At 37.8% G+C, this 23138-nt stretch overlaps 1 protein-coding gene across 6 annotated transcripts in view; it reads right to left on the bottom strand.

Moving 5' to 3' along the window:
• ATG7 (autophagy related 7) overlaps positions 1–23138 on the bottom strand; it is a 245651-nt gene that overhangs the window by 130567 nt on the left and 91946 nt on the right. The gene's annotated exons all lie outside the window — the stretch shown is intronic.

The raw sequence follows: 23138 nt of genomic DNA, 5'->3' as shown, positions 1-23138 counted from the left end.
AAACTAACAGCAAGAGCAGTAGGAGTAAAAGCCTCCCCCCATAATCAAGATGTACAGAAAGTTTAATGCTGAAACACTATTCATAGCTCTGGCTTCGAAAATATGTGGAAAAACTTAATCCTCCAGGGGCATATTTAATCATGCAAGAGTTTTCTAGTATTCCCTTTATGTGCTGGGAAGTTAATCTGTGTTACGAGTATAAGCAGCTTATAAAAGGTACAAGGATATTTTCCCCTACAGTTTGACCTTCTTAAAGGGGAAAATGTGTTTTAAATTATGCCCCAGCCTGAAAAAGATACCATCACAATGAATATGAGCACTGCTATAATGTGTCAGTCTGCAAACATACTGAACCTCCTAAGTAATTATATAATACATGGTCCTGAGAAGTGTGCACATTACATTTTGATAGGTTATTAAGTACTCTAAAGGTACTGGGAGAGTTTGCTAAGTAGAGAAATAATGACTTTTTATACAAAGATATGGATCCTTTCCTGATGAACATGATTTTCCTTACTTCACTGTTCTCTAAGGCTAGGTGAGCTTTACTCATGTCACATGCATACTGCTGGACAAAGACAGTAGAATCGCTTAAGACACGGTTTTAGGAGTATCCGTTCTCTTGCTGAGATTCTTTGAGGACTCTTTACTAGATCAAACCCATAGCCCCCAGTTAGGCATTTCAGTCCCTCCAGAACCCTCCAACTTTGGACAACTCTCTGGAGAACGTCTTTCATAGGGCCTAACACCTGACATTGCATAACATGCAAAGATTTACATTTCATGAGAAACAGAAGAGCTCCATGGTTTACAACTCTTGTCTATTCTTAAACAAGGATATGAGGAACTGAGTACTCAACAACAACAACAAAAAGCTTTTGTGTTTTCTACTTTTAGCTTATCTATTTTCATGCAGTGTCTGCAAACCTCTTATTTAAAGTCTCTTTTATTTAGGAAATTATATTCACTTACTCTAAATTATTTAAAAATAGACATGTGTCATGATTTCTAATATTCTCAGGGAAAGCTAGCCCGATATCCCAGATAGAGTAATGAAAGATATGGCTGGTAGCCACTAGGACCTTTAATTCCCATCCTACATAGGAGAATCCACAAAAGAAGGGTCAAAATACTCCCATCTGATGGACAGTCACCCAATAGTCTGCAGAGGCTTTGTTCCAAGGAGGGCAAACCCCGTTTTCCAGTTCTGTTGCTAAGGGAGCCATTCCAGCATGGAAAAGCCTCACTTTGGATAATGTGCTGGAAGCATCACTAATAAAACCAGGAAACACCCTGATCAACCGGTTTCTGTCTTTTGGTGTCTGGGATTTCTCTCATCATAATAAAAAGGAATCAAAGAGGAGGAAAAAAGGCTCTGGTTTCAGCAGCTCTTACAACTACTGTCCCATCTTCACTGCTCCCAGCTCTTGTTTCCTCTTGGTGCTAACCACTGAGGGTGAGCTGTCTTCCCCATCAAATAAGATCTCTCACTTCCAGCAAGATTCAGCTCAAGTACCAGCTCCTACAGCAAGTCTTGCCTGATTAATTCCACTCCCTAACATCTTTTCTTGCCTCTTATATTCTGACCCCATTCTCCAGGGCACACTAAGTTGCCAAATGAATTGAAGGAAATGCTCACAGTATCCCTGGTAATCGAGAGTTGCTGGCGTTTCCAACTATCAACCACATGTTTGTTAACTTTGTTTCGGTTTCCATATATCTCAGTGATACAAAGCTTATAATGGAATAGAAAACAGCTTCATATGGAAACATATAGCTATCAATCTAATTAAATCTGTTGCTGTTAACTCACTCTATTGGACATAGGTAGGATTTATCGACCAAACTTGAAAAAAAAGAAAGATCTGAGTTCAACACATGGAATGGTATTACTGGCATGCCGAAAATATAGAACAAGTATCTTGTTCTTTCCCTAAAGTCACTGTATAGTGTCCCATCTTAGGCATCCAAATGCAAAATTTGGGCACAACTATAATTTAGAGGATGTGGAAGAGTTTAAGCCAAAGCACCAAATAGTATCAACATCAAGATAACGGACTATGGAATAAAGGTACCAACACTTTAGTATTTTAATTAAACCTCTTATGGTATAACACACAACTGCATTTAAAAAAAAATCAAATATTGTATCTTGGTTTTTTCATATACCAAAATCACAATTCTGCTTGAGTCAACTAGGCAATGGAAAACAAACTGTAACTGGGTGTTAACCCACAACTGGGAGCAACTTGGCAACATGGGGGCAAGACGCTTCACCTTTTTGAGCCTGTCTGCTCATCTCTAAAATGGGGAGGCAACTCCATGCCTGTTTCCCTACCTACTGAGATACAAAAAGAATTTCATGACTTCAATCACTGATAAAGAACGGCTAATAAAGGGAAGTAAAAATGCTATGCATTTATTACTTTAAAAATATTATTGCCAAGGGGTGCCTGAGTGGCTCAGTCAGTAAACATCTCCCTTAGGCTCAGGTCTTGATCCCAGGGCCCTGAGATCAAGTCCTACATCGGGGCTCTCTGCTCGGTGGGGAGCCTGCTTCTCCCTCTCCCCCGTCTGCTGCTCTGCCTACTTGTGTGCTCACTCTCTCTCTCTCTGTTACATAAATACAATCTTTAAAAAATATATTATTGCCAAATAGCGTTTGATAAATACAGAAAATACACGACAAGAAGACACATAATGGTGTCAGTGATAATAGCAGAGCGAGGATCTCTGCAAACCCTCTCCCCTATAAGAGAACAGTGACAAAGTTTGGGGAGTATTTATTCAGAAAACATCTGAATCTCTGTAAAAACAATGGGCTTTGAGGTTTTCAACATGCTCCATTCCCACCCCTTCCCCTTTCTAGCTCAAATGTAGCCCTGAACACGAACAACACACAGTCACAGTGGAAACCAGCCTGGCAGTCACTGGAGGGGGTAGACTGGGACTGAAGCTCCTTTAAAGCTCCATTTTCAGAAAATTGCCACCTGTTTGGTGATTCCCAGGGAAATCCTGCTTGCATGTTCCTTTTATTTGACCTGACTCAGAACTCACCCAGTGTGAAAGCCTTTCTCCCAGGGCTAGCTGTCAACAAGTATCAGGGACAACTGTTTAACGTCATGATCTCCTGAGATGGTGGATATTTGTTGCTGCAACAATGTGCTAACCAAAGAGTGTAAAACAAAAGTCTGGGGATTACCATAAGAGATGTTGAAAAGTTCCAACATACTCTTGAGAATCTAGAAGACTGCACAGGCACAAGGTGATATGTATGCCCAAACCTATGCACATGCTCAGGAAAGAGCTGAGAAAGTCCTAAGCTCTCACTTCTAGTTGAGTATCTGTGTAAGCAGGAGATGAAAGGTAAGGCAGAGTTCTTAAATGCCCGGCTCAGCACTGAAGGCACTCCCCAATACACACACAGAGCACCTTCAGCAAAGACTGTGATTTACTGGTTCCAGGAAATTCAGAAAATCTGTTTAATCATTAGATGGCAACCAAGCTAACCAAGCAGAAACTTCATGGTGACACAAGACAAAGAACAACAACTTAATGAAATTAGTTTAGCAAAGTCACTAAATAACAAACCATCAACAGCTAAGAGCAAAAATAAACCATGGGCAGGGGAGAGAATCTGATTTCCAGATTTAGCACACTCTATTATGTGACACATCCAGTTCTCAACAGAAGTTACTGGATATGCAAAGAAACCAGAAAATATGTCCCATTCACAGAAACAAAACAAAAATGGTTAACAGAAACCATTCCTGAGGAAATTACTAAACAAAGACTTTAAAACAGCTATAGCTATTTTAAGTAAATTTGAAGAACTGAAAGAAACCATGTCTAAGTACCTAAAAAAAAAGTATGAAAATGATGCTTTGCCAAAATAGAGCCTCAATAAAGAGAAATTATATAGAGGATCAAAAGAGAAATTCTGGAGTTAAAAAATACAAGAACTGAAAAATTCACTAGAGAGACTGAAATCAGTTTTGGGCATGCTGAAGAAACAATCAGTTAATCTGAAGATAGATCAACTGAAAATATCCAGTCTGTGGGAGTGTTTGGTTGGTTCAGTTGGTGACTCTTGATTTCAGCTGAGGTCATGATCTTGAGGTTGTGGGATCAGGCCCCATGCTGGGCTCTGTGCTGAGTGGAATCTATTTAAAAGTCTCTCTCTCCTTCTCCTTCGGCCTCTCCCTCCCCATTCATGCATGCATGATCTCTCTCTGTCTCTCAAAAAAAAAAAAAAAAAAAAAAAAAAAAAGATAGTATCCAGTCTGAGAAACAGAAAATGAACAAAAGCCTCAGAGACCCATACAACAACATGTGCTAATAAAGGAGTTCCAGAAGAGATGGAAGAAAAGGGCAGGAAGAATATTTGAAGAAATAATGGTAAAAAAAACTTCACAAATTTTATGAAAAACATTCATCTACACACCCACGAAGCTCAGCTCCAAGAACAATAAACTCAAAGAGATCTATATCTAGACACATCATAATTAAACTGTCCAGAGACAAAGGGATGATCACGCAACTGAGAGTGAGAAATAACCCATCATGTAAAGGGAATCATTAACAGCCAATGTCTCTTCAGAAACCATAGGAACCAACAGTACTGGTATGAAATATTCAAAGTTCTGAAAGCAAAAGACTGTCAACTGAGAATTCTATATCCAACAAAACGGACCTTCAAAAATGAAGGAGAAATTAACAAATTGCCAGATAAACAAAAACAAGAGAATTCATCACCAGCAAACCTATCCTGTAAAAAATTCTGAAGTGAGTACTTTAGGTTGAAATCAAAGGACATTAAACAATAACTCAGATCCTCAAGAAGAAATAAAGAATGCAGGTAATGCAATTTTTTTTGTGATTTTTTCTTCTATGTGATTTAAAATACAGATACATAATCAAATAAAATACAAGTATACAGATGCATAAAGGGCTAATTACACATCTGTGTTGTCATATGAAGATTCAATCTATGGGACAGTAAGCCCAAAGGAAGGGGAGGCAAACCAAGATACTATTATCCAAATTAAAGTGATGTTAAACCCAAACATATGGCTATGAATAGTATTTTTTTAAAGATTTTTATTTATATATTTGACAGAGAGAGATCACAAGTAGGCAGAGAGGCAGGCAGAGAGAGAGGAGGAAGCAGGACCCCTGCCGAGCAGAGAGCCCGATGTGGGACTTGATCCCAGGACCCTTAGATCATGACCTGAGCTGAAGGCAGAGGCTTAAACCACTGAGCCACCCAGGCACCTTTGAATAGTATGTTGATTGTAAACCCTGGAGCAGACACCAAAATTACCAAAAATATATATAGTAAGAGAAAAAGCAAGGGAATTAAAATGGCACATAGAAAGTATCTATTTAATACAAAAAGGTGAAATAAAGAAAAATAGAGGAATACAGAAAGAAAAAAAAAAAGCATAAGACGTATAGAAACTAAAAGCCAAAATGACAGATGTAAATTCTATCTTATCATTAAATGTAAATGAATTAAATACCTCCAACTAAAAGGCAGACGTGGCAGAATGGACGGATAAACCAAACAAAAAAATCATCTAACTACCTACATGCTGTCTACAAGAGATTCATTTTAGATTCAAAGACATGAATAAGTTGAAAGTAAAAGAACAGAAAAAAATATTCCATGCAGTTTAAATTATGCATGATAAATAAGTTCTGGAGATCTAATGCAGAGCATGGTGATGACAGTTAACAGTACCATACTGCATATTTGAAATCCGTTAAGAGATCTTATACTAAACTTTTCAACACATACACCCCCCAACCCCTGCCCCATACACAAAATGGTAACTCTGTAGAGGTGATGGATATGTTAACTAGCTCGGTTGTGGTAATCATTTCAAGATACATAAACATAGCAAGTTACAGCCCTTCAATAATGTATAATTCATATAATGATATGTCAAAAAAAGCTGCTTAAAAAAAGAGAAGACTCCATGAAAGCAGAAACCAAAAGAGAGTTAACTGGAGAGGCTATACTAATATCAAACAAAATAGACTTTAAGACAAAAATTGTTACGAGGGACAAAGAAGGACATAATAAAAAGATACAGAGATACATATTAAAAAGATATAAAAATTATAATCTGAGGTGTACTTACCAAAACAGCCCCCAAATACATTTAGCAAAAATGTATTTTGCCCTGAATTTTTCAAAATTCAAAAAATTTTGAAAAAATGTATTTTAAAGGAAAAATACACAATTAAACAATAATAGTTAGAGATTTCAATACTGTACTTTCAGTAATGTATAGAACTAGAAGATCATTGAGGAAACAGAAGACCTGAACACTACATATCAATCAAACTTAATAAATATCTATAGAACACTATATCCAGGAACAGCAGAATCCATATTCTTCTCAAAGAATGGAGCAGTCTCTAGGATATACCATGTGTTAGACCATAAAATGTGTCTCAATAAGTGAAAAAAGCTGAAATCATATAAATTATTTTCTCTGATCACAATGTGATGGAGTTGGATATCAATAACAGAAATTTGGGAAACTCACAAATATGTGGATATTAACACACTCCTAAAAGCAATGGATCAAATAAGAAATCACAAGGGAAATTAGAAAATACTTTAAGATGAACAAAGACACACACACATAACATACCAAAAATTATGAGATACACTGAACGCAGTGCTCAGAGGGAAATTTATAGCTATAAATGCCTGTATTAAAGAATGATTTCAAATCAATAACCTAACTTTCCAACCTAAGAACAGAACAAAAAAATGACCTAAACCCAAAGCAAGCATGAAGAAGGAAATACAAAAAATTGAGTAGAAATAAAATCTTTTCAGAAAAACAACAAATGTGACAAGCCTTTACTTAGATTGGCCAAAAATTAAAGGGAAAAGACTCAAATTACTATTGTCGGGAATGAGAGAGGGGATATTACTGTCAATATTTCAGAAATAAAATTATATGGAAATACTATAAACAACTGTATGCCAATACACTAGATGACCTAGATAAAAAATGGAAAAATTTTGAGAAAGACACAAAGTACTGAAACTGACTCAAAGAGAAATAGAAAATCTGGGGTGTTATGCCTCCATCAGAAAGGATGAATACCCAACTTTTCTATCAACATGGATGGGACTGGAAGAGATTATGCTGAGTGAAATAAGTCAAGCAGAGTCAATTATCATATGATTTCACTTATTTGTGGAGCATAAGAAATAACACGGAGGACATGGGGAGATGGAGAGGAGAAGGGAGTTGAGAGAAATTGGAGGGGGAGATGAACCATGAGAGACTATGGAGTCTGAAAAACAATCTGAGGGTTTTGAAGGGGTAGGGGTGGGAAGTTGGGTGAGCCTGGTAGTGGGTATTATGGAGGGCACATATTACACGAAGCACTGGGTGTGGTGCATAAACAAAGAATTCTGGAACACTGAAAAGCGATAAAAAAAATAAAAAATAATTAAAAAAAAAAAAAGAAAGAAAATCTGGGGTGCCTGGGTGGCTCAGTGGGTTAAGCCTCTGCTTTTGGCTCGGGTCATGATCTCAGGGTCCTGGAATTGAGTTCCTCCAGCATCGGGCTCTCTGCTCGGCAGGGAGCCTGCTTCCCCTCTCTCTCTGCCTACTTGTGATCTCTCTGTCTCTCTCTCTCTCTGTCAAATAAATAAATAAAAATCTTCAAAAAAAAAAAAAAAAAAAGAAAGAAAATCTGAATAGACACATGAAAAGAGACTGAAGTAGTAATCAAAAACTTCCCACAGAGAAAAAAGCCCCGAAACAGGTGCCTTGCTGATGAATTTTACCAGACATTTAAAGAAGAATTAACCAATCTTTCACAAATCCCCCTGAACAATAGAAAAGAAGGAAACACATCTCAGTTCATTTGAGACGAGTATTCTCTTGTTACCAGAACCAGACAAAGACATTACAAATACAGAAAACCAAAGACCAATGTCTCTTGTGAATATAACTGCAAGTATCTTCACCTAAAATATTAGCAAACGGGGGCACCTGGCTGGCTCAGAGGAGCATGTGACTCTTGATCATGGGGTTGTGAATTTGAGTCCCATGTTGGTGTGGAGATTACTTAAGTAAATTAAAAAAAAAATTTTTTTTAAATTAGCAAACTGAGTCTCCAGCAACGTATAAAAAAGATGACACACTATGACAAAATGAGACTTATGCCTGGAAAGCAAGGCTGGTTCAACATATGGAAATCAATGTAATACATCACATTAATAGAATAAGAAACAAACCACATCATTATCTAAAAAGGCACAGAAAAAGCACTTGACAAAAATCCAACACCCTTTCATACTAATAAACAACAAGCTAGTAACAGAAGACAATTTCCTTTTGCTAAAGGGCATCAATAAGCATTAATACTATACTTAATGGTGAAAGACTGAGAGCTTTCCCAGAAATATCAGGAATAAGACAAGGATTCCCACTCTTGCCACATCTATTCAACATTGTATTGGATGTTCTAGTCCGGGCAATAGGCAAGAAAAATAAAAGCATCTGTCTAGATTGGATCTGAACTAGAAAGGGAGAAGTAAAACTCTACTTCCAGAAGACATGATCTTATACATGGAAAAGCCTAAGAAATCCACAAAATGCTCTTAGAAAAGAAAAAAAAAGTAAGGACTCTTACTCTTGAGTACAAGAGTACATTCTACTCTTGTAGGATATAAGAGCCATATACAAAAATCAACTGTATTTCTATACACCAGCAATGAATTATTCAAAGAAGAAATTAAGAAAAACCACTCCATTTAGGGGCACCTGGGTGGCTTCATTGGTTGGGCTTTCGAATTTTGATTTCAGCTCAGGTCATGATCTCAGGGCTGTGGGATTGATCCCCGTTGGGAGCTCCATGCTCAGGGGAAGCCGGCTTCTCTCCCTCTCCTTCTCCTGTTGCTCACACTCTCTTTCAAAATAATAAATAAATCTAAAAAGGAACAAGAAGAGGAAGAAGAAGAGGAGGAGGAAGTAGAAGAGAGGGAAAGGGAGAAGGAAAAGAAGGCCACTCCACTTATACAACATCAAAAACACATCTAGGTATAAATTTAATGAAGGAAGTGCAATACAAATACACTGAAAACTACACTGAAAAAAGAACTAAATAAATACAAGGACATCCCAAGCTCATGGATTATAAGTCTTAATGTTGGTAAGATAGCAATATAGTCCAAATTGATCTAATATTCAGTGCAATCCTAGCTGACTTTTAATAAGCAGGGACAGATACTGACAAGCTGATCCTAAAATTCATATGGAAACCTAAGGGACCTAGAACAGCTAAAATAATCTTGAAAAAGAATTAGTCCAAAAACCAATACTTACTTACTAAACGGTAGGTATTGGTTACTAGACGGCACTAGCATAAGGATAGACATACAGATAATGGAATAGAGTCCAAAAATAAACCTTACATTTTTGGCAAGCATAACAAGATAATTTAATGGGGTAAAAAAATACTCTTTTCAACAAATAGTACAGCAACAATTGAATATCTACATGCAAAAGAATGAAGTTAAACACCACATACAATATACAAAAATTAACTGAAATGAATCTAAATTTAAGTGCTGAAACAGTTACACTCTTAGAAGAAATCAGAATAAGTCCTTATAAGCTTGGGTCGGACAACAGTTTCTTAGATGTGGCAACAAAATCCCATAAGAGGCTCAACACCCCCCCCAAATTAGGATGTCATCAATATTAAAAACTATTGTGCTTCAAAGGTTACATCAAGAAAGTGAAGAGACAAGCCACAAAATAGGAGAAAATATTTGCAAATTACATATCTGATAAGGGTTTGGTATCCAGAATATATAAATAATTTTAAAACTTCTCAATAAAAAGCCAAAACCAAAAATAAAAACCCGAATAATTTAACAATCGACAAAGGAACTAAATGAACATTTCCCCCCAAAAAGACACACAAATGACCAACAAGCACATGAACCGATGCTCAACACCAGTGGTCATTAGGGAAATGCAAATCAATACCACGATGAAATACCACTTCACACCCAGTAAGATAGCTCCAATAAAAAAAGAGACAAAAACAAGTGTTGACAAGAAGATGGAGATCAAAATCCTCCTACACTAATGGGAATTTAAAATGGTGCAGCTGTTGTGGAAAACAGTTTGGCAGTTTTATAAAATGTTAAACAGAGTTACTATATGACCTAATAATTATACTCCTAGGTATATACCCAGGAGAACTGAGAACATATGTTCACACAAAAACTTATATACAAATGTTTATAGCAGCACCACTCATAAAAGTAACCAAATGGAAACAATACAAATATCCATCAGTTGATGAATGGATAAAAAAATGTGGTATATCCATACAATGGAATATTTTTTAGCCTTACAAAGAAGTGAAATACTGACACATGCCACATTATGGATGAACATTTAAAGCATTATGCTAAATGAAAGAAGCCTTTTGCAGAAGTTTACATGTATGGTTCCATTTATATGAAATGTCCAGAAAAGGAAAATACATAGATAGTAGATTAGTGCTTGTGAGGGTCTGAGGGAAGCTGGGAATGGGGAATGACTACTAATGGGCATTGGGGTTATGGTTTTGTTTGGGGTGATGAAAATATTCTAATTAGATAGTGTGATGGCTGCACAAACTTGTGAATATACTTAAAAACCCAAGAATTGTACACTTTAAAGTGAAGAATTTTATGATATATGAGTTGTGTTTTTATTTTTATTTTTAAAGATTTTATTTATTTATTTGACAGAGAGAGACATAGCAAAAGAGGGAACACAAGCAGGAGGAGTGGGAGAGGGAGAAGCAGGCTTCCTGCCGAGCAGGGAGCCTGATGTGGAGCTCAATCCCAGGACCCTGGGATCATGATCTGAGCCAAGGGCAGATGCCCAACGACTGAGCCACCCAGGCACCTCTGAATTGAGTTTTAATAAGATAAAAGACCTATATGAGCTGTTAGTATGAGGATCCAATGTAGAGTGTCTGTAAAGCATATTGAGTAATAAAAAACACTATCTGGAAGGAAGAATTGAGGGGTGGATTGATGGATGGATGCATTTAACCTCCCCCCCCCATCAATCTGTGGACTGCTTCTTAAAAATGTGTCATTTCCAATTAGAGTTGTTTGAAACCAAGTATGAAGTCTAGTTTATCATCTTAAAAGATGAACAGTACTTCCGAAGACCCTTGCAAAGATAAATATATATAGTGAGGAAAAAGAAAAGAAAAAGGAAGCTCTCCTTAGAAGGTTTCACAACCTTCAAGTTTTGGATAGTGGTGGAAGATCAAAGAACCACGGCAGACACTGTGGAAAAATTAATCTGCCTCACCTCCCCCGACCTGAAAGAAGAAAAGCTAATTGGACACAACTTTATCTAAATCTAAAATAGATACTCTAAAAACTACAGAACACTTATGAAAGAAGTTGAGGAAGACACAAAGAAATGGAAAAACATTCTCTACTCATGGATTGAAAGAATATTGTTAAAATGTCTATGCTACCCAGAGCAATCTACATATTCACTGTAACCCCTATCAAAATACCATCGATATTTTTCACAGAGCTGGAGCAAATAATTCTAAAATTTGTACGGAACCAGAAAAGACCCTGAATAGCCAGAGGAATGTTAAAAAAGAAAACCAAAGCTGCTTTTGGGCATCACAAGGCTGGACTTCAAGCTATTTTACAAAGCTGTGATAATCAAGACAGTATGGTATTGGCATAAAAACAGACACGTAGATCAATGGAAAAAACTAGAGAACCCAGAAATGGACCCTCAACTCTATGGTCAATTAATCTTTGACAAAAGAGGAAAGAATATCCAATGGGGGGAAAAAGGTGCCTTTAATAAATGGTGCTGGGAAAACTGGACAGCCACGTGCAGCAGAATGAAACTAGGTCAATTTCCTTACACCATACACAAAGATAAACATTCAAAATTGATGAAAGACCTAAATGTGAGACAGGAATCCATCAAAATCCTAGAGAAGAACATAGGCAGCAACCTCTTTGAACTCGGCCGCAGCAACTTCTTGCTAGACATGGGAAACAAAACCAAAAATGAACTACTGGGACGTCATCAAGATAAAAAGACTTTGCACAGCAAAGGGAACAGTTAACAAAGCTAAAAGGTAACCTACGGAATGGGAGAAGATATTTGCAAATGACATATCAGATAAAGAGCTAGTATCCATGATCTATAAAGAACTTATCAATCTCAACACTCGATAAACAAATAATCCAGTCACAAAATGGGTAGAAGACATGAACAGACATTTCTCCAAAGAAGATACACAAATGGTCAACAGACACATGAAAAATCAACATCAACATCACAGTTCAACATCACTCAGCATCAGGGAAATACAAATCAAAATCACAGTGAGATACCACCTCACACCAGTTAGAATGGCTAAAATTAACAAGACAGGAAATGATGTTGGTGCGGATGTGAAGAAAGAGAAACCCTTTTACATTGTTGGTGGGAATGCAAGCTGGTGCAGCCACTCTGGAAAACAGTATGGAGGTTCCTCAAAAAGTTAAAAATAGAGCTACCCTAGGACCCAGCAATTGCACTACTAGGGATTTACCCCAAAGATAAAAATGCAGTGATCCAAAGGGGCACCCACACCCCAATGTTCATAGAGGCAATGTCTACAATAGCCAAATTGTGGAAAGAGGGAAGATGTCCAAAGACAGATGAATGGATAAAGATACGGTATATATAACGATGGAATATTACTCAGCTATCAGAAAGGATGGACACTTAACCATTTACATTGACATGGATGGAACCGGAGGTCCAGTTGAGTGAAATATGTCAGAGAAAGACAACTATCATATAGTTTCACTCATACGTGGAATATAAGAAATAGTGCAGGGGATCATAAGGGAAGAGAGGGAAAATTGAATGGGAAGAAATCAGAGGGAAGAAAACCATGGGAGGCTCTTACCTATAGGAAACAAACAGGGTTGTTGGAGGGGCAGTGGGTGGGGAGATAGGTAATTGGGTGATGGGCATTAAGGAGGCCACATGATGTGATGAGTACTAGGTGTTATATGCAACTGATGAACTATTGAATACTACATCTGAAACCAAAGATGTACTATATGTTGGCTAACTGAATTTAAATTAAAAAAATCTAAAATAGCTCTTGTTTTAATTCTATCATAAAAGCAAAATAAATTATAATAACAATAACAATAATAATAATTTGACCTTACAAAATTGAGTTGCTTAATAAGCATGATATTATAATGATCAAAATATTTACAAACAGATGATCTGACCAACTAATCTAATCTTTTTAGACTTACACAATGGCAGGTCATAAATTTGAGGAGGGCTTATTTTAAATATGGACAAAAGTCAACAAGGAGGTGAACTGTAAAAATGCTAACAAGAAGCCTTTCTAAGAAAGACTATTACCCAAGCCACTCAACACATTCATTTGAATATTTACAGAGCCTGCTTCAGGTTACAGGCTTCTTGGGGACATTCACTATGTTTCTGTATAAGAAATATCCTCTTTTATTTTTTTGTCATCTTTTTTGTTGGTAAAATAAATATAAAAAATCTACCTTCTTAAATACTTTTAAGTGTTCGGGTCAGTGGCATTAAGTACATTAATGGTTTGTGCAACCATCCCCATCACCTTCCATCTCCAGAACTCTTTTCATCTTGCAAAACTGAAACTCTACACCCGTTAAATGCAAACTCACCATTTTCCTCCCCCAGCCCTGGTAACCACCATTCTACTTTCTGTCTCTAGGATTCTGACTATTCTAAGTACTTTATTTAAGTGGAGACATGCATTTTTTGTCTTTTTGGGACTGGCTTATTTCATTTAGCATAATGTCCTCCAGGTTACCCCATGTTGTAGTGTGTGTCAGAATTCCCTTCCTCCGGAAGGCTAAATAACATTCTGTTATATGGACAGACCACATTGTTTGTTGATTCTTCTATAGATGAACACTTGGGTCCTTCTGTATTTTAGCTTTGTGAATAATCCTGCTATGAACAGAAGTGTACAGGGGTGTTGTTTTTGCCAAGGAGATAATCAAATATTCACTGTAATGCACAATTTTTGCAGAACTATTTTTACACTTGTGATATTCATTCTTTGGTCTCAGGCTTATTAATACCTAATGCTTTGTTGGTTTGTTTTTATTTTATCATTTCATTATTATTCTAATTTCTATAACCAAGTTGGGGAAAAAGAACTGGATACCTTACCTATTTAAGTATTAATTAACACTAATATGTAAAAGGGAAAATTTTCACCCCAATTAAATACAAATAACTCAGACAAAAAAAAATCCTAAAAAATACATAAGTACAACACGTACATTAAGTATAAGATGGTTTCTTAAGTGACCTTCTTTCATCCCTCGCATCTAAACAGAAGGAATCAGACAAGAAGTATCTCTACCTCTCTATATTCTCATATGAACACAAACAAGCTTAAATACCCAGCATCTTAAAAAACATAATCTCTCCTGATAATCTGTCTTATCACCTTCCCCCAATGACCTTAACAGTAAAAAATATCATCGAAAAATTTGTCTGTTTCATTCTATGAATAGAGGATAAGGAAGGCAAAGAGAGATTACAATTTTATCTACTGTGTATACCAGTCTCTACTTTAAAATGAAATTTTTAGGGATAGAGCTTTTCTTTCTCAGTCCTCTTTTTATTCTAAGTCATATTTTTTCATGACTATAATAAACTGAAGATATTCTTTAAAGGATCATTTGGAGGATCCCAGGACATTAAAAAGAATACACTTGAAACCTCGATATAACAAAGTACAGCTTTCTAAAGTCATTCTTCAAATGCACAAGAACTAGAGCCTTGGTCTGAGAGCACACACCAGAATCCCCTAGAGAGCGGGGCCACATCCCCAGTTCCTCATTAATTAATTAAGAACCTGCATTTCTTGTGAGTTTCCATAAGATGGATGCTGTGGGTCATAGGACCACACTCTGAACACATCTTCTTTCTCTAAGCAGGAAGACTTTCTCTTAGACTCAACCCATGAAGAAGCACGTATGTACCCTTAACATTAAAAACTCATCTTTAGCTGTTCCTCCTAAAAGAAATTACTGTGTGATACTGTTTATTTAGTAATTTTAGTCAATTCCTTTAATAAATTCTTGTTGGTAAAAAGTTTTTAGGTCCCCTTCACAGACAGCCAGCTTTCATTAAGAAAATTATTACCCCAAGTGACTTTATAATGTGTGAATATTGGTTCAGTGACTTTCTTTTCATTCTGGAACTGAGACTTATACAAGCATATATTTGGCAGGCAAGGTCCGTTGAGAAAAACTAGGCAATTGATTATATTATTTCATATATTTTTCTCTATCTCCACCTGCATGGCCCTTGATGTCACTGCCATAAACTAATAGTCTTTGACTGGAAATAGCCAGACACAGGTTTGGTTTGACTCATGGAATATTTGGGGAAAAACATATGCTTGAATTAAAACTAAAAAATCAGATGCTTTGATTTTTAAATTCAGATTATCATTTACTCTTAAAACAAACAGAAAAAAAAAATAGAAGATCTGGCAACACTACTCACAGATTTCTATTGGTCAATGATCAGTCAGAGTTGGACCCTAGCTGCCACTCACAGAGAACCTGATCTCTAGCTGGCCATAGTCTGCATTCGTTTTCTGTCGTCTTCACACTAGTTCACTCCAATCATGTATTTATTGGCCTGCCCTATATAGGCTTGTATATGTGGGTGCCCAGCATAAGAGGGAATATGTGGTAGAGTCTCAATTTCAGAAAGCATTATACTCTGGCTTAAATAAAGTATGGTATCGGTAAGCTCCTTTGGACTCAGTCCCTTATGGCCTAAGCTTGTTGAGTTGTGTGACCTATCAGTAGGCCACCTTCTACTGTTGCGTTAGAAACATTCAGTCTAGAAGGACCCATTCTCTAAACAGCAGTGTGTCAGGTTAAGACTCTTTCGTGTACAGCCAAAAGAATAATGTAAATGATGAGTGAACCTGAAAACACCTGCAAGCACAAAGCTTATACATTATTTTAATCTTTTGGTCACGAAATAACACAGACATAAAACATTATAGCTTAAAATACTATCAAGAACACCAGTATATCACATTATATGTTTATAAAAAAAAAAAATTGGAAGGGGAGGCGAACCATAAGAGACTATGGACTCTGAAAAACAACCTGAGGGTTTTGAAGGGGTGCGGGTGGGAGGTTGGGGGAACCAGGTGGTGGGTGATAGGGAGGGCACGTATTGCATGGAGCACTGGGTGTTGTGCAAAAACAATGAATACTGTTATGCTGAAAAAAAAAATAAATTCATAAAAAAAAAAAAAGAACACCAGTATATCAGAAGTCCCTACAAAGCCCACTTTACAATCACAACACCCCACTTGCCTCTCTGAGGTAAACACTGACTTGTAGGATAACCACTTCCTTATTCTTTTTAATTCTTCCACCTAAGTGTGCTTCCAGAACACCATCCCTTAGCTCTACTATATTTGAATGCTGAACTTAGACATTTATTCATTTGTATCTGATCTTTAAAAATTTAGTATGATGTTGGGGGCACCTGGGTGGATCAGTTGATTGAGCACCCCACTCTTGGTTTTAGCTCCAGTCATGATCTCAGGGTCATGGGATTGAGTCACAAATCAGGCTCCGTGCTCAGTTGGGAGTCTGCTTGAGATTCTCTCCTTCTCCCTCTCCCCACCTTGCACATATGTGCATGTGCTCTCTCTGTAATAAATAAATAAACTCTTTTAAAACATTTTTTTAAAAGAGTTTATTTCTTTGACAGACAGAGATCACAAGGAGGCAAAGAGGCAGGCAGAGCAAGAGGGAGGAAGCAGGCTCCCTGCTGAGAGAGTCTGTTGCGGGGCTTGATCCCAGGACCCCGAAATCATGACCTGAGCTGAAGGCAGAGGCTTTAACCCACCGAGCAACCCAGGTGCTCCACATTTTTCAATACTATGTTAAGATACATGCTAATTGTGTTCTGATTCCACTCTTGGCTTTGTTTTTTTTTTTTTTTTTTTTTTTTTGCTCTTTAGTTTCTACCTTTGGCTTGTTTGCATTTGTTATGCTGCCTTTTCTGACCTCTTGAGATAAATATTTGCTCATTAATTTTAGGCCTTTTTTTTTTCTTTTAAGGCTATCCATTTTTCTATTAGGTTACTCCTTTACCTATATCCTATAAATTTTTACATGAAATATTTATCACTCATTTAAAATACTTAATTTTCATTGTATCTTCCTTTTTTTTTTTTTAAAGATTTTATTTGTTTATTTGACAGAGAGAGAGATCACAAGTAGGCAGAGAGGCAGGCAGAGAGAGGAGGAAGCAGGCTCCCTGCAGAGCAGAGAGCCCGATGTGGGGCTCGATCCCAGGGCCCTGAGATCATGACCCGAGCCGAAGGCAGCGGCTTAATCCACTGAGCCACCCAGGCGCCCCTATATCTTCCTTTTTTAAGATTTAAGAGAGAGAGAGAGAATGCATGCACACACACAACTGGAGGAGGGGCCGAGAGAGAAGGAGAAGCAGACTCCCAGCTGAGCAAGGAGCCCGACATGAGGCTAGATCCCAGGACCCTAGGATCATGACCCAAGCTGAAGGCAGACACTCAACTGACTGAGCCCCCCAGGCACCCTCCATTAAATCTTCTTCAATTCATGACTTTTTTAGGGGCATATACTTGAATATGCCCAAGTAAATATATGGGGATGATTTTCTAGTTATCTAGTTACTATTGATTTCTAGCATAATTACATTGGGATAAAAGTATACATTCTATATAGTTTTGATCTTTGATATTTGTTGATACTTGTACAATGACCCAGGCTATGGTAAATTCTTGTAAAATATTATATGTGTGCTTGACAAGAATATATACTTCAGTTTGGTATAATGTGTTCACTAGGCTTATCATGCTGATCAGATTTTCAATAACCAACACTGACCTTTTCTTGTATGCTTCTGTGAGACAATAGAAAAAATAGAAAAAATATATATATTGGTCTCTGCCCCCAGTCTCTGGCACAGACCCCCTCAAACCCTTGTAATTTACTAAGTGATAAGAGCACTCTTACCTTGTCTTTTATATTTCCCATCTTTTTGTCTCTTCATGCTTCACCTTGAATAGTTTTTTTCATACCAATATTTTTCTGATCACTGATTTTCTCTATAAGCCTATAAATTGTTCACTTTGTTTTTATACTTTAGTTGTAGAATCTAATTTGTTTTTTAATGTACAAAACCACATTTTAAAGTTCTCAGTCCCTGCTGAAACTAAACTTTGGCTTTTATTTAATTCTGTAAATGCAGTACATTATAGTCTGCTCTGATAATTCCAGTATCTAGAATCTCGGAGTCTATTTCTATTGTCTGTTGCTTCTGTTAGTTCTTGTGTTTGGTATCTTCTTTCTTTGTGTTCCTGGTTACCTCTGATTATGGCTGGATACTATAGTTGAAAAATTATTTGTGGAAGTAATTTGAGGACTGGGATCATGATATTCTCCTTTAAGATTTCATTGCTTTTACCTGGCGCCTATGGGCATTAGCTACATGCAATCATCTTAATCCAAGTCAACTTTAAAGTTTGTGGGCCACTCAGATAATGTGAAACAGAGCTGCAGCCAACATGAGAGTTGGTTTACTTCCAGTTATGATTACCCCTCAGTGTTATTTCTTCAGGGAGTCCCAGCTCAAAGTGGGGAATGGTTTATCAGACTTCCAAAGCTTGACAAGACCCAGGCTATAGTTTTTAACCTTGAAAGGATACCAAAGGTGATCTCAGGCTCTCAACTTTCTTTTCTTGATCAGCAAATGCCGGTAAGATAAAAGAGCCCCCAATGTCAGGCTCATTCCTCTCTGTCACATTCTCTCCCAAATCTCAACTTAATAATTCTTCAAAATTTATTAGTTCTTCGATGTTTTAGAAGATTAAAAAATAATGATATATCTAGTTTCTTTGGGTGACTGCAGTAAAAGAAGTGGTTTGAATTATATGGCTTCCCATTAGTTAAATTACTAATCTTCCAACATTCTTTTATGTATTATATACTTAGCACAAGGCCTAACCTTGTCTATATCTGCCCCAAAGTGAAAGCTCTATGGTATTCCTTGAAGATCAGGATAGGTCTTCCTGGTAGCAATCGACCCTTTCAGTACAGAGGCACTATAAAGAATAAAGGTTCAAGTAACAGTTCCTATAATTCCTCTGTGACCCTGGACAAAGATTTCTCCGCAAACTTGGTGGGAGATACTTCCATGCATATCAGAAGATTAGATGGAGGAATGGAAAAGATCTTGAAAAAGCCTACAAAACTCATTCTGTTTCTCCTCCCTACAGGTGAACCATTCATCCATGGCTCTAGTTAACTCATCATAGTAGGCCAGTGGTCAACTGACATTTCAGGTCACTCATTAATGGCTAGCAACATTATGCAAGACACAATATTCCAGGTGCAAATAAAGAGATAGCTATTGTTAGGTTATAATTTATTTTAAAATACTTCAGCATACATAGTGTGTACATGAATGATGTGCACTATATATTCTCTACCTCCTATGGGTAGCTACTTAGTATTTGGGGCACCCTAATGAGGAATGTATCATCTAGGTGTATATCACATTTGAAAGACTAGGTAGAAGAGATCCAACCTCCCAAATCTGTGTGTACTAATTATAGCTACCTAAATTGACACTGGAGGGTTTTCCTAGTGAGTATAAAGGAGGAGGAGGAGGAATAATTTTTCTGATGAAAGTAATAGTGCTGATATATGGGCTGGGTGGAAATATAACCTTATATGCATGAGGATTCTAAGAATCTGGCAAACTAGGCAGCCTACCATTCTTTGCAGTGGCACTCTGGGCCTAAGCTTCTGCTCCTGGGTCTGGAGATTTCATTACCTGATATAACTGAAAGATTAGATATATCCTTTAACGAGAATATGTCTGTATCTGTCTCTACAGAATACCTGATGTGAGATACATATGAAAAAGATGAGTTTGGGCTTTTCTCAGTCTGTAAGAACTGACTGACCAGTTTTTGTGTCTGTTTACTAATAAATGTTCACATGTGTGGCAAAATTTGGTCCAAGACTTGACTTTATCGTTACAAACCACATAGTAGCAAGATAACCTGTAACCACTGCAAGATAACCAGGCTACCAATTTCTACTAAGAAGATTAAAATGCAGTTTAGTTTGCAACAGTTATGGTGCATCAAATTTCCCAAATGGATCCTGCTGGGAAATAACCTCAAAGCAGGAACATCATGCTGATTAAGCTAATGTACAGACTTACCATCCTAGACCATCCAAGAGAAAGGCTGTTTCTCTTCAGTGGGAAAACCACAGGAAGCTACAGAGACAGCCTTGGGGTGTGGGTTTTGCTGGGCCTGGAAGCCTGCCAAAAATACTATCATTCTGTCTCAGCCCCTTAGAATGCAATGATACTAAAAACAAACAAACAAAAAAATTGGGGTATCTTTTTCCCACTGATTGCCCCCAAACCAGCTGGACTCTGTATTTTATTAAAAATGATGTCATTTTGGGGCGCCTGGGTGGCTCAGTGGATTAAGCCGCTGCCTTCGGCTCAGGTCATGATCTCAGGGTCCTGGGATCGAGCCCCGCATCAGGCTCTCTGCTCCGTGGGGAGCCTGCTTCCTCCTCTCTCTCTGCCTGCCTCTCTGCCTACTTGTGATCTCTCTCTGTCAAATAAATAAATAAAATCTTTAAAAAAAAAATGATGTCATTTAAACAATATCTGTATTTAAAGGAATAGATAGATGGGAGGCAAGTATCCTATTTCCATAAGTAGATGAAAAACAGAAGTATTTGCATTTTTAAAACAGTACTGTCTTAGATTCTTAGCAGCTGCATGTCCCTACCTTCCAAATGTTTTTAAAAATATTTAAGCTGAAAATTAACTGAAACAGCCAAGTGAACTATGTTTGTCATAAACAATTCCTTTAGGAAAAACTTTGAAACTCCCAACCCTGTCCCCCACACCTGTGCCAAAGGGCACCTAGAAGTTGCTCTAGTGCAAATTTTCCTGATGTCACAGTCTGAAATACATTCTTCTGGGTCAGGATTCTCCTTTAAAAGGAGACTTCCTAGTTGGTTCACCAAGGAGTTTAACCAAGCAGTCCTCAGAACTGCTAAAAATTTTAAATGGAATCTTCCCCACCCCCACTCTCCCAAGGACAGTACAGTGGAATTCTATGAGCGTTATTCCTGCCACATCATTGTCTGAGAGATGCTTAATATGGTAGGTAAGTGAACTGAGAGGGTTGGAAATCGTGGACCTCCATGTCATTTCTCTGAACCGAATGAGCTCTTGGCTGGGGTAAGATGGGGTAGCCCTCTTGCTAGACACTTTCTGGGAAGCTTGAAAAGGACACTGAGAAGACATCCACAAAATGGTACCGAAGAAAGAAACACTGCAGCATCTGACAGGATGAAGTCAACTCTTCATCCACTTACAGCCACAATATGGAAAGGCAAGATGCTTGGGGCTGGAGAAAGGCTTCCAAGGAACAGTGTGGGACAAGGGCAAGAATAACAGCACTGGCAGAAGCAGGCCTGGTGCTGTCAGAGAACCAGCATCCTGAGTTTCTTATGCCCCTGCCCTCTAAGGGCAAAGAGAAATTCACAATTCAGAGACAACACAGTCAAGAAGTCTTTCCGAAGGTCATGCCAGCTCATCTAGAGTTGTGGGCCTGACACTAGTCCCAGATACCTACACAGGAACTTCAGCAAGTAAGAGGATTCACCTCCTTCCCCAGTGCACATTCCCAGGAACATTAAACCTCAGCTTCATTCTGGTTAATAATGAAACCCCTAGATTAAATGCCTACATGAAAAGAAAAGTGAAAAGGAAAGAAAAAGACAAAGAATCTAATACCTTGCATATTTGCTCACCTCTTGAGGCCATGCCCTTTTAAACAAATTGCTCATCCTTTTTTGTTTCCCTAACCCTTTTCAGCCTCTAAGGATAGAAAGACTTTATGGCTATAAATTACTAAGTGAGCCTATTTATGAAAAGAAATGGGAATGGCATCTGATTTCTGCTTATAAGAAGGAGCAATTAAAAACATTTATAGTACCAGGTGCCTGGGTGGCACAGTCAGCTAAGTGTCTGACTCTTGATTTCGGCTCAGGTCATGATCACAGGGTTACAAGATAGAGCGCCATATAGGGCTCCATGCTCAGCCCAGGAGTCTGCTTAAGAGTCTCCCTCTTCCTCTCCCTCTGCCCCTCCCCCTGCACTCTCTCACTTTCTCTAATAAATAAAAAATGACAAAAAAAAATTTTACAGTACCAACTATAGGACACTTGGCACACAGCTCTCATTTAATCTTCATTGCCACTAAAAAGATTATCTTAACTATTTTCCGCTCAAGTGAAGCACAGAAAGTTTGAGAAACTTTTCTTTGGTCACACAGTGGGCAGAGTCATCTCTAAAGCCAGTGCCCACTTGGATGGCACAAACCATACTAAAATGTTCTGTTGTCTCTCAGCCAGCTTGTAGTCAGAAAGTTAGCATACTCCAAGCTCCTCGCACTGGAACTTTCAGTTCAAACCCACAAACCGTTCAGTTCAGACCCACAAACTATTCAGACCCACAAACTGAAGCTCTTGCAACTTTTTAATTCTTGAAGTTTTCCTTGCAAACTGCTTTATCCCTTGATTCACAACACGCGGCTTCAAATTACTTCTAGCCTTCCCAAAAAACCAAACCCACCCTTCAGAGGTCAAGAACTCACGACGGCTGAGGCTATTAAGAGGAAAATATTGTGAGATCTGAAGCAATTTCCCAAGAAGAACTTGTCAACTGTTTTGAGTGAGCACAGCAGAACTGAAACAAGCACACTGTCTCCCCCAGGGACACTGTGAAAGGGCCACTTCTTGGGACTTGCAGTCCTTTTGCACAGTGTGATAGGGTGTCGCAGGTCTCATTTATCAGCTCTCAAGGGCCTATTGGAATATTCTTAAAAATAAGCAGTTGAGCGATTAGGCAAAGAACAGATGTTAGGAAATAAAACTGACTCCTCCAATAGAGCCAAGTGACGTG

This window comes from Meles meles, chromosome 20 (assembly GCF_922984935.1).
Source record: "Meles meles chromosome 20, mMelMel3.1 paternal haplotype, whole genome shotgun sequence".
Classification (NCBI taxonomy): domain Eukaryota; kingdom Metazoa; phylum Chordata; class Mammalia; order Carnivora; family Mustelidae; genus Meles; species Meles meles.
This window is presented reverse-complemented; position numbering and strand designations above follow the sequence as displayed.